Below are 13,793 nucleotides of genomic sequence, written 5' to 3' on the forward strand. Positions count from 1 at the left end.
GACCACAATCTCCTCTACTTCAGCCATATTTCCTTATCAGAAATACACTCCCTGGTGAAATATAAGATTCTATGTAAAATGTCACGTGTCACTATGTCACGTGATATTATACAGCATTATTGTTTTTATGTGACTGAAACCGGTTCGCACTTGTTTACGTTAGTGTATTCATTGGTTAAATTAGACGAAAAATAATATAAATTTGACGATAGGATAAATTAGACGATATATTATATAAACATAGAATATTTATTTTATCAGGTATTATATTAGTATATTATAATAAGTAGATCAAATTATTAGATCTACTGTAGTTTTTTAATAATGATATGATTTGCACGAGTTTCTATGCATTACTTTTATATTTAAACACACAAGTAATGGGTTTTTATTCAGGAGATTTTTCATATACTTTCTACTTGTAATTATTTTCAACGAATTACATTACAATGTTTACCAATTGATACAGGATCTCAAATAAATGCAAACCGGTTTCTGTCTTGTAAAAACAATAAAGCTGTGTAGTATCACGTGATAATTATAATTTTGCATAGATTCCTATAGTGCGCCTAATAATATGGGCAGAGACTGTTCTTCAAAAGAATCAATGAGATGAAATTAACTTTTACGATTCTATTCTTTATCGATATCCCGATATCATAATACCATTTTTTCGAATGATGTACATTTCGTTTGATGTTGGTCAACCTAATCTGCGAGTAGTTGCAGCATAAATGCAGTGAAGATTGCAATGAAATTTATCGAAGAGAATATTTAATACTTAGAACAAAATTAAAGAACTATTGACGGATGCATTCGGTTAATGTTAACATTCTGATTGCGAATTGATGTTGCTAGATTAGAATTTTTTTTAAAAAAAAAGTTTGAACTAACTTCTTTTATTTAAAAAATGCAGCTTGCTTCTGTTTATGTTCTCCCAAAGACCTGTTTAAGTTCAAATCTCAATGGTTTAAACTTATACAGATCTTTTAAATAAAAGTTAATATCATTTTCATTTCAATTACTCAGTATGAAGCTTATAAGCTTACTTAGTGCTACATGAGTATTTTGTTATTATTGTGCTATCGCAAGTGCTTGGTATGGCAACGGAGAAGAAAAAAAAGAAGTTTGGTCGAAATGTCAACGTTTTGAGGAAAAAATCTGATTTTAAAACATAAATTAAATACTCATCTTCATTGTGAACATCTAAACCAATAAAACTCACAGCTGTTATAAAAATAGTTTATAATTGGGGGGGGGGGTTGCTAATTCATGTGACAAGAGCTGTGGTGGCTCAGGGGATAGAGCGTTCACCTTAAAATGAGGTGAATTGTGTTCGAATCTCAGCAAAGGCCGGTCGATACGAATTCTGAAACCGGCTCACACCGACCACAGTGCTGACGTAAAATATCCTCAATGGTAGACGAATTACGGGTTAGAGTCTCCTTGCCGTCAGGCTAACCATGGTTTGCTTTCGTGGTTTTCCTCTCCGCGTATCGCAAATGCTGCAAATGTGTTAATTTCTTCAAAAAGTCCTCTACGAAGGCAACTAATTACCAATACTTGATAGTAGTTTCTTTGTCTTCTGGATTGGGTTTAAAATTACAAGGTTATGGAGTTAAACATTTGTAGTCGTAAACCCAAAAATTGGGTCGGCTGTTCAACGAAGGTTATAAAATAAAATAAAATTCATTTGACTGTGCTTTTAAAATTTAGCCTCAGATAGCATTTTAAATTCTAATTTGAAAAACAACTTATTTTTCAGATCAAAAAGTTCCGGAGATTTCGTACAGCTTTGCGTGATGCCGATGGCCTTAATTTCATAGCCTGTAATTTTGCGTGGGTGGACAGGGGTGTTGCGCATGATAGGAGGAGGAAGGGGGGGGGGAGATTTTGTGGCTTATCGCCGTGTTCCGCAGTCACGGTTGGGAGGAAGATTTTGTCGAAGGGATGAGACAAGGGGGCTGGAAAGGGGGAGGGAGAAGTCCTTTCAGTCAAATCGATAATTTTTATAATGAGCTTATTCGCTGACTCGATATTCTCTACCATCCCGTCGTTTACGGAGAACGATTTGCGTTCGAAGTTTGGATTCGGTTGAAAAGTTTACACCCCTAACCACCTAAGCAACATTCACGTTTATGAGGAGAAAAGTTTTAGAGCTGTAGGAATAACCATAACCGGTCAAATGGCCGTTTAACAACTTTTGCATTTAAAATGCGCTTATCTTATCATTTTTGCACATTTGACTGCGTGACTTTTTCTAACAATTATATACAGTTTATATTCTATTCTAATTATTATGTATTTTGTTTGTTTCGAATAATACCTGTCGTATTCCTACCACAACCGGTCACTTGACCGGGAGAACAATTTATTGCTTTATAAGTTTAGCGGATCAGAAATGACGATGAAATGCGTGCTCAACGTATTGCATTCGATGAGTTGCACATTTCTGCAAAAACTGTTTCGTAGTGAGTTCAATCAGAATAACTGCGAATTCAAATTTAAATAAAGTACCTAAAATTTTAGATGGGCATTTTTGTGTCAGAAAAAGTGACAAAAACTAAATGTTTTAGTAAATAGCTTATATTTTATTTGGATAGCTTTACTTCATTTTTTAACTAACTGTTAGTTTTTTTACCCGGAAAAATGTCGAAACAATCAAAACAGCACAAGTTCTTTAAAGAAATAATATTAATTATACGAATAATTATAAAAATTATAATTCTTATACATTCTTATGATTATAAGAATTATATAAATAATAATAATTAGACGAAATATGTTTGCTGAAAATGTACAATGGAAACACACTGTTGTATATGTAAAGAATGCGTTGAGAAATGAATTAAAAATTCTTATTCTTTGTTTTTGTAATACAAAAAAATTGGTCATATACTATTTTGTTTAATAATAATGAAGTTTTTTTTTGCTTATTTCCTTCCTAGCATCCATATTTCATACATTGAATCAAGAAACAAAGTCCGGTCTATAGTAGAACTGGGTATAGATTAAGTGTTGGTGCGTTTAGTGTTAAAATCGATCCATTTGAAATACAGGAGGAAAAAAAGAGTCCACAATCTATGTAAATTTTTCGATTAAAACTCGTGTTTTTGTGAAATTTCTTCACTCAATGACTTGAATAAATTATTTTTAACGTTATCATTTAACCTTCAATCGGGCGCTTTTAGCCAAGATCCTGCTTTTGAAAACATCGTAGAGTAATTAAAATTCAAATTTTTTAAAAAAAATACAATAATAATAAATCTTCTAAAAATAGGATAAGCCGATATAATTAATACAGTATCAATACAGTCTGTAATATCCAAAAATTACAAAAAGGTCTGTTTTATTGATTAAAAATTGTAGAAGATCAGTTTTCTCTACAGCAAAAAAAAAAGAGTAAAATATAGGTTTTTACGATAAAAAAAGCGTGTAAAATAAAAGGTCGCGTAAATGGATTCAAACCCCTGAGTTCATTAGTCACTCAAAAATTTTTTTTAAAATACTTTATTTTTGTTTACGAAAGAGTTTGAGAGATTTCTTTTTAGTTCGCAATAATTATTATAATTAGTATGTGATAATAAATGGAATTTTCCCCTTAAAAATGAATTCAATTCAAAAACATTTTTTTGAAAATTAATGTTAAAAAAGTTGTAGGCAATTTGTATTTAAACTACTGGTACTGTTCTTTAAATTCTCATATTTTTAATTCTTTTAATGTACGAGGTGAAAAAAGAATCTTTATACAAGGCAGACAGCAAGCTTGCCAAATTTTAAGAACGTTATTTTCAATTGGTAACTATATTTATGCAATAAAATTATTTATTATTATTATAATTAAAATAAGTCGTTACAAAATTAATACTGGTTAAAATTTAGAGCAGAAGTTAATAAATTTCGAGATTGTGATTTTCAATTCTTAATATATATTAAATTCTTAAAGAAAACATGGATATAGAATGATGTACATAATTTTTGTTCTAAAATCTCAAGAGCAGAAATAGCTATTAAACTTCTACCGCCAGTTACTGGTAGGACTGCATATTTAAAGTTGACACTTCGATTCCATAATGAAATAAAATAAAAAAAATTCGAAACATTTAACAAATAAACTAAATTAAATAATGGTTTACAAATGTATCGATTTGTGTTCTAAGTTTCTTTCTTAGTATAATTAAATAGTATATTTTATTTTATTTTATTTTATAACCGTCGTTGAACAGCCAACCCAATTTTACGGGTTTACGACTACTTATGTTCAACTCCATAGCCTTGTCACTTTGAACTTAATCCAGAAGACAAGGGGACTCCTGAATCGAGTATTGAGAGAAATTTGCCTTAGTGGAGAACTTTTTGATGGAGCTTACCCGAATTTGCGTTACTTGGAGAGGAAGACCACGAAAACCTTCCACGGTTAGCCTGATGGCAAGGGGACTCTAACCCATGATCCGTCTACCACTGAGGATATTTCACGTCAGCACTGTGGTCGGCGCAAGCGGAATTCGTATCGACTGGGATTCGAACCCGGTTCGCCGCTTTGGAAGGCGAACGCTCTATCCCCTGAACCATTTTTGTTTGAATAAATTTTGACTGAATAAATTATTTAATTAATTTTGAAAATTTTAAACATACCTTTAGTATTGCAGAGCCTCATAATATAATTCTTGGCGTATTGACAAGTTTCTGATTTAAACAAAAGATAACCTAAAATAAATAAAACAAACTTAAAAACAAAATTACGAAGTAAAAATAGGAAGAAAAACAACTACTAAAACTACTTAAACATCTCTTTTTTTGTAAATAATAGCGGATAATAAAGATTATCACCACGATGTGACGGAAAGCAAATAAAAGTAATTGCCCCCAAATCTAATTTTTTTCATTAGGTAACAAAGCATCAAAGCACATTTTTATTCATCTATAAATTGCCAACTCCACTTTCTCCCTCTTATTATTGAATTACTTGAATTTTTTTTTCTCTTTCTAAAAGCATAAACACGACTGAAAAGAAATTGATTTCACAACCAAGAAATGAATATTTGTTACGAAAAAAAAAACATTAAGTTCATATAAAATTTCGTAATTAACTTGTCGGCAATATATTATCAATTTTAAATTGATTAAAAACACTGGGGATGCATAGGTTTTTTTCTCAGTATGTTTATTATTTCTTATTTTTATAGAAAAATATCTTAATTAGTTGTTTCTTTATTTCTCTGTCATATTTTATCAGAAATTGAATAAAAATATTTAAAAAGAGTTTATGCGTGGAGAATAATTTGATTAAAAATAATTATTGAAATATACAGCCAAATACGGAATTAACGATTTAACGAACCATGATTTAACGACGTTTTCTTCTAAATAAAATAAAGGAAGAAAAACCTTATTTAACGATTAATAAACCCCGAATTAACGAACAACCAAAAAATTACACTTGGCTCTTTTAACGAAATGTATTTATTTATATATAGATATGATTTTTTAACAAGAACAGAACACAGATTTTTGTATAATTTCAAAATGTTTAATTTTAAATGACAAAAGTTTAACCAAATTACACAATAGATCAAGAATTTAAAAAATTGATTGGTAGATCAAAAGTTATGTAGGGTGTTATTTCTTTTTACGCTTTATAAACACCAACATTGGACGGTAAATTCAAATATAAACATTAACCTATTGAAGTTTGAAGGAGTTTATGGTATTAGCCTTTAAACTTGTGTCTGGCAGCGCTTCGCGCTCCCCTGTCACAGGTCCTGGGTTTCATCCTCAAGCCGGGCAAGGTAGACTCAGCCTTTCATCCCTTCAGGTCGATAAATGAGTACCAAGCATGCTTGGGAGCTAAACACTGGGGGTTCCGCGTTCGGCTGACCACCTGACCGGAACATCTGCTCCTGCACCCCAGGGCCCAAGATCAAGAAAACTGAGATGGGCACAGTAGTCCTTGGCCCTCTATGGGCTGTCGTGCCACTCACTGAGTTTAGTTTTAAACTTGTGTCTTTTCTCGGGCAACCAAAAAAAAAATTATGTTTTTGATCCGGTCAATATTGACTTGACAAATTTAGTGAGCGTTTTTTTTTCTTTTTATTTACAAAAAATATTAAATTATTGACACTAATACAAGAGTTTTGAGTCATGAATTATAAAACTACATATTAAGGGCGGTGATTACGCAACCTCTTTAAATCTGTCTAAAATCCTGTATCGTAACTGTAGACGGATGTGAGAATAAGCTAAATATAAAACGCGAAAGCATCCTGATTTCATTAATAGGCCCATTCTCTGATTAGGCAATAAAAATGTCAGTGATATAAAACTTCGGTGAAAAGTCGTGATGGAACGGTGTTATAATATTAGATGTGAGAAATCATTTCGATGCAATTTATCACAAAAGTTATTTTATTGCCCAGTCAGAAAATAGACTATCTATTTTGAAAATGGGATTCAAAAGTAGAGGATATATGAAATTTGAATGTTTTCCACTTGTTTTTACCATTACGATTAATAAATAAGGTTATTTTTAGCAAAAGAAGTATCCCTGTTACTTGGAAGATGCAGGGAAGAAAAGGCAGCATATTTCTGTGAAGATAAAAACAAAATAAAGGAGTGACTTAATGGGTGACATCATAAAGAACAAAATAGGTGAAGCAAAGTAACTAGCAATCAGTAACGCAAAAATAGAAAAGGAAAGAAAAAGTTGACTTAATTGAAGAGCTATGAAGTGCCCGATGGATGCACACTGAAAAATTAAATGAAGGGCGTGAAAAAAAATGAGAAGTAAATGAATGAGTAACGTATTAAAAAATAAGAGGGAACAAAATAGGTAACTAAATGAAGTGCAATATAAAGTTTATGAAGAACGAAATCAGAAGAGTGACATTTTGGAGAACGAAGTAAGGATGATGGCATTTTGGAGAACGAAATAAGGAGAGGCATTTTGGTGAACAAAATAAGAAGGATGGCATTTTGGAGAACGAAGTAAGGAGAAGCATTTTGGTGAACGAAATAAGGAGGTATGCATTTTGAAGAACGAAATAAGGAGGATGGCATTTTGAAGAAGAAAATAAAGAGGGGCATTTTGGTGAACGAAATAAGGAGGGTGACATTCTGGAGAACGAAGAAAGGAGAAGCATTTTGGTGAACGAAATAAGGAGGTATGCATTTTGAAGAACGAAATAAGGAGGATGGCATTTTGAAGAACGAAATAAGGAGGATGGCATTTTGAAGAACGAAATAAGGAGATATGCATTTTGAAGAACGAAATAAGGAGGATGGCATTTTGAAGAAGAAAATAAAGAGGGGCATTTCGGTGAACGAAATAAGGAGGGTGACATTTTGGAGAACGAAGTAAGGAGAAGCATTTTGGTGAACGAAATAAGGAGGGTGACATTTTGGAGAACGAAGTAAGGAGAAGCATTTTGGTGAACGAAATAAGGAGGTATGCATTTTGAAGAACGAAATAAGGAGGATGGCATTTTGAAGAAGGAAATAAGGAGGATGGCATTTTGAAGAAGGAAATAAGGAGGATGGCATTTTGAAGAAGGAAATAAGGAGGATGGCATTTTGAAGAAGGAAATAAGGAGGATGGCATTTTGAAGAAGGAAATAAAGAGGGGCATTTTGGAGAACGAAATAAGGAGGGTGACATTTTAGAGAGCGAAATGAGAGTGGAAGATTGAAGAAAGAAATGAGGAGGAAATATTAAAAAACAATATTGGAAGCGGGGACTAATTGAAAAAAAAATATGGGTTAACCTACAGAATATAAAATAAATTGGGTGATTTGTTGAAAAACGAAGTGAGAGAATAATTTTATGAATTACGGAAAATTTGACAAAATTATATTAATTGAAAAATATTTAACAATTTATGGATGTCACTTGCGTGCTGCAGATTTAAATTTTTAAAAACACGATACATAAAAGAATACAAGTTAATAATTCAAAGTAAAACCATGGACATTACTAAGTCAGGCTAAGGTAATTTTTCAGGGTCAAGCTGTAGTGTGAGAAAAGCCCGAAGGAGTTAAAAAGAAATCAAATGAGGGTATTAAAAAGAATGCAAACGGTATTTCCTATATGTTTAAAAATTACACATATGTTTCGAGCGTAGTTAAAATGATATTATATCAATGTAAATTCCTTTCATTTAAAAAATTAATATTTTATGTTGACATTGTTGATCGCTCAAGAGATTTCTTGGGTTCCTTCTTCTACCGTAAAATAGTTCGAACTTAAATACTACAAAATCAAGTACAAGCAACTTTGATTTCTGAAATTATGCATCGATGTAAATTCTTTAAATGTAATGTTTCTTAACCAACCCACACTGTGTTAAAGACAACTTTACACTTAGTGGATATTTACCGTTTGTCTAAACATCTGTTTTATTAAAAATTTATGTTCCATATTTTTTTCCACTTACTGATTATCCAGTAAGAATGGCTTTAAAATATTTTTTATTACCTTAATCTTATATTTGGAATTACAGTGAACACTCGCTACTACGATGTCCAATACACAATAACTCCCTTTATTACGATAATGGTTCGTGGTCATAATGAACTTGCATATAAATAATGTCATGCTCTTCTCAATATTACGATGGAGCCCCATTTAAAAACGAAAATTATTTTCGCTCTTTGGACTCAATACATATTTTGTTGGTTGACTTGACAGTCAAAAAAATAAATAAACGAACTAAAATATCAGATTATTTGGAATAAAAACGGTTTTCAAGTATATTATCTTATTTTCTAAATTCATTTAAATTGTTTTTAATATTTAACAATAATTTACGCTCTGCAAATAAATTTTTTGCATAATATATAAATACACTTATAGTTAATACTTATATAACAATAAAATAAAATAAAAAATCTTATTGTGTCCCCAAAATCCGTATGTGCCCTCGATATAACAAAATATCCCTTTCCAACAATATATTTAATTAGTCCCCAAAATATTGTTGTAACGAGGTTTTACTGTAAAAGTCAAACCTGGATTGGACGAGCGTTGATAAAACGAAAAAAAAAAAATCAAAATTCCTTACGCGTTTGATGTGCTGATAATAATTATAATAATGAATGGTAATAATAGAAACTTTTCAACAGAATGCATGTCTCGACATCATTCCACGAAATGTTTTTCATTACTTAAAAAAAATATTTCCTTATTTCTGATAAATTTAAAATGCTTTCGAATTTTCAATGATCATTTTTGAATAATTTTAGGAATTAGTTCTTGAAACCCTAATAAGATATTCTAAATAGTCGTGTTTGAGAGGATGTTGCCCGATTCAGTAATTCTTAAAAAAGTAGGCATGCTAATAATCTTCGGATAAGAATTTTCGTTCATAAGATTGAAAAGAATTTTCTAATTTAGAATCTGGTACTGTTAAGGAAGTAGCTACTAACGACGTTGCGGTATATGGTAATTAGGAAGATAAAAGGAAAAGTACAGCATCAAAAGTGATATCTCAGAAGTAGACAATGACAGAACAATTACAGCAAAACGTGAAATCGAATAAAGATACTTAAGATATAGTAGAAACTATAGACCAGGGGTGGCCAAGCTCCTTGATAGTCGAGCCATTTTTCAAAATTTTAAATTTTTCGCGAGCGGCAATTAAATACGTATTTAAAAGGCATGCAAAAAGGGTATAATAAATTTCTTTTTAACATAAATTATATTTATTGAAAACATATAAAAGAAGTAAAGTACAAAATATGTGTATTGAATTTAAATATTAAAAATTAAACACATTTATTTTACTTCTCTTGATAATTCTTTAAAACTTGGTGAATAATAGGTAACAGCACTTCTCAGTAATTCTTATAAGTTGTTGGTTAGTTTATACTGATAGGTGTTTGGATTTCACGAATTTTAAAGTGGAATAAAATGATTCACATAAGTACGTTGTTCCGAATATTTAAATAATTCGATAGGCAGCCTTTTTTATTTCAGGATATTTCGATTCTGGTACAAATTTCCAAAATTCAGTAATCGACGTCGACTTATATTTTCATTGTAGAGCTTGATCTTCTTGCATCTCTATTAGTTCTAATTCTCCAGATGCTTTTTGTGTCATAATTATCTTAGAAATGGAAAACTCACCTTGAATTGAACAACGTTGCACTTAGTCTTTCATATTTGTCCTCAGTAATTTAAAAGACATTTTGAAACACATACGGAATGATTATAAATTTTTTAAAATATAATAGCACAAAAATGAAAAAGGAATTCGGGTACATTTATCAAGAGCCACAAATAATCCTTCAAAAAGCCGCATGTGGCTCGCGAGCCGCAGGTTGGCCACCCCAGCTATAGACAATCCCAGAAAGCATGTAAACCTTACAACAACCTTGTGTCAGAATCTTCTTTTTATTGTCACAAAAATGTCTGTACTAAAAACCTTTTTTCAATAAAGCAAAAATATTGCAGTTTCAAACCTTTCATCGTAAAAGGATTAAAAATTATTTTTGAAAGCTTTTTTTAAAAAGTATTGTCACTTAGGTCATTAATGACGTTTTATCTGACGTCACACTAGCGATAGGATCAAATTGCATTGTCCACTAAAATTTCATGACAAGGTGGATTATAGCTGAGCATACACGACTTCGCGAAAAGAAACCTTATAATGACCTAGATTTAAGATTATTTTAAACTTGATGCTAGCTTTATTAAAGGATTTCTTCACTCTTGAAAACCCTTATCCAACCTCAATTGAAGGTTTTTAGACAGAAGGTTGTTTTTCCAATGTTTTGGATGAGGGTAATGTGCGTAGAATAGAGCAGATTGTCACAGATATCGTTTTAAGGTTAGAAGGTTTACACGTAAACCGGATTAAACACCATCTTAGGTTTACATTAAAAAGTCTTTGCTGAGTTCAAATAAACCTTATTTTGCTATTTGGGAATGATGATACCGTATGTGGCGATTGGGAAGAATGGTAAAAGAAATTACAGCGTCAAAAGCTGTATCTGATACAGCAGAACAGGTGAATTACAGCAAAATGAAGAAGTAGATTTTGACATTGTAGTAACTGTCCTTTAAAGTAAGCATATGTTATAAAAGTTAAAATACAGTAATTATTTTGAGTAAATGGTTCGAACTATTCGTTTTTCGATATTCCCGAATTTACGTTATCGTGAGAGCTTTAATGAGTTCGCGATATCGAGGTTTTTACTATGTAGGCGGAATAAATGAATATTCAAATCAGGTTGTTGAAAACGTGTTGCTCATTTATGTCTTACCATTGAAAGACATAGCCAACACACAAAACATGTTAGGAACTTTTTATTCCCTCGTCTAGAAGTGAATGGAATATCGAACGACGCCCCATTATAGCCTTTTGACATTTCGGGCTCAATGGCGGATGTTTATCGGACCCTGACGGTAACTAACTGAAACGAAACTACAGTAAAAGGGAATGAAAGAATTAAAAAAAAAAAGGATGCCTCCCCCAATGTACCCATTTTGGAATATGACAATATTTCACTCCGTTTGCCATTTTGCTGGCATCGTTCCAAGCCGTTCGTTTATCGACTGCAGAGATTTTAACATCTAAAGAACCACGCGGATCCCTCCCACTATTGGATGCCGATCGACCAATAAGATGAGTGTGACGTCACACCTCCGCAGAGAAATGTCACGAAGTTTTTGATGGCTTTGTCTTGGGCCCCTTCTCTTGTTCGATTTTCAAAAGCAGTCATGTGACGTTGTTTTAGAGTGCTAATAGCTTTCCCTACAAACACAGGAAAAAGTTGGGCGATGGGCAGGTCTGAACTCTTGAACTTTTTGCGAATTTAGCGTGAGTTAGCGTTTTACGTCATGAATGAAGAAAAAGAAAAAAAAAGAATCCCTGAAAGAGGGCAGCGCTGGCAGTGGAACGAAGTTTAGTGTAAAACTATTTCCGAAATTGCGTGGGTCGTAAATTCAGACACAAGAGAGTTCTCATTTAATCACTTCTGAATATTGACTAAACTCTTTTTTTAGAACTGATATTACATCGTTTTCGGATTTTAAAATACACTATATTTTCCCCAAATATATTTAATTCTAAGACAAACAATATGGATATATTCAGAAATCAGTCGCAGACTACTGTCACTGGTACTCTGATTTGCTTTCAGTAAAAGTATTGCCTATAAACTCGTGCAAATCATGTCATTATTAAAAAACTACAGTGCGTCTAATAATTTGGTCTATTTATTATAATATACTATTATAATGCTTGATATAACAAATATTCTATTGGAAGTACAAATTAGTTCGGTTCGTTTTCTTGTGGTCAAAAAGGCATTTATTTCAGAACAAAATGAATGAACAGTATAATTAAAGTATTGTCCATCACTGGTTACTACTTTTTCCCACCTCTCAGGCAATTTTCGAATTCCATGTAGAAAAAAATGTCTCGTCTTTTCAGGCGATCCAAGTTAGGAGTCAATTTTCGATTTCTGAGAAAAAAGTGAACTGGTGACCTGCCAAATCATGCTACATCTGTCGGAACAACCAGTAATCAGAGGGAGCAATGTTCGGTGAATACGGCGGGGGCTGTAAAATACCCCACTTGAGTGTTTCCAAATAATTTTTTACGACTTTTGCGACATGAGGCTGACCGTTATCATGCAGAAGAATAACTTTGTCGTGCTTTGTTCGTATTCCGGCCGTTTTTCTCGTAATGTACGGCTCAAACGAATCAATTGTAGCCTATACCGCTTGCCCGCAATGAAATCACCAGGTTGTAGCAGCTCATAGTATACCATTCACCCACCATTTACACAGTGACACCATTCTTCATTCATCATTCTTGAAACGTCGAAACCTTTCCCTACGTGTTTTATCAGGAGGAGAATTGTCACCATAAACTTCTACAAGCATTCGATGCACTTCATCTGCACTTTTCTTCCAATTAAAGCAGAAACATAAAACCTCCCGCAAATGCTGCTTAGTTACCACAAAATTTGACATATTCAACAAAGTAAAAAACAAAGTTTTTTTATGAAACTCAAAGCGATGTTAATTGCATATTATTGACAGATGTCTAACCTCTCTAAAACCACCGAAACCAGTTGTCACTATGAAACATTCATAACAGCCAGAGCCATCTTTTGAAAACGGACCGAACTAATTTGTACTCCCAATCTATTTATATAATATATCGTCTAATTTAACCAATTGATACACTAACGTAAGCATGTGCAAACCGGTTTCAGTCACATAAAAACAATAAAGCTGTACAGTCTCACCTGATAATTAAGATTTTACATAGAATCTGATAGTGAGTTCAATAAATTCGCCAGGGACTGTAAATGATTCGAAAATAGATATTCTCAAAAAGATTCTACAAATTACTCTTCAGTATCAACTTTTAGTAGGCTAATAAGTTTTTAGTGTAATTTATTGAAATTAAAAGATTATTCTTCATTATCAATGCTTTTTCAACGAACACAGAATTAGTTGGCGATGGTCTTTTCTGAACTCGTGAACTTTTCGACTTGCGTGAGTTCGAGTATTATGACTAAAATGCTTCGAATAAAAAAAAAACTCTTTTAAGAGGCTAGAGCTGACGGTGAAACAAACTTTGCAGTAAAATTATACAAAATAGCGTGGGTCGTTAATTGGATTTCTTATCAAAACTCTTGTAATATTTACTCGGGGAAAAAGACAGACTAAATTCGCGTTTGGAACTATTGTTATACAAATTTTATGAAACTTTGAATTTGAAAGACAGCAGAGGAATGGTACAAAAAGAATTTTTAAAAATTATTTTCCAAACATAAGTTCTT

The 13,793-nt window shown here is 32.2% G+C and overlaps 1 protein-coding gene across 3 annotated transcripts in view; it reads right to left on the reverse strand.

Annotated features, from left to right (window-relative positions):
* The window catches only part of LOC107442570 (vesicular glutamate transporter 1), a 222,713-nt gene that overhangs the window by 152,357 nt on the left and 56,563 nt on the right, over nucleotides 1–13,793 (reverse strand). For all 3 annotated transcript variants that reach the window (XM_016056165.4, XM_087161900.1, XM_087161899.1), the window contains one exon: nucleotides 4,636–4,707. The gene's annotated coding sequence lies outside the window, so the exon portion shown is untranslated. The remainder of the gene's footprint in view (nucleotides 1–4,635; nucleotides 4,708–13,793) is intronic.

The sequence above is a fragment of the Parasteatoda tepidariorum genome, chromosome 4 (genome assembly GCF_982258835.1).
Source record: "Parasteatoda tepidariorum strain Cologne lab strain chromosome 4, Ptep-v5.0, whole genome shotgun sequence".
Classification (NCBI taxonomy): domain Eukaryota; kingdom Metazoa; phylum Arthropoda; class Arachnida; order Araneae; family Theridiidae; genus Parasteatoda; species Parasteatoda tepidariorum.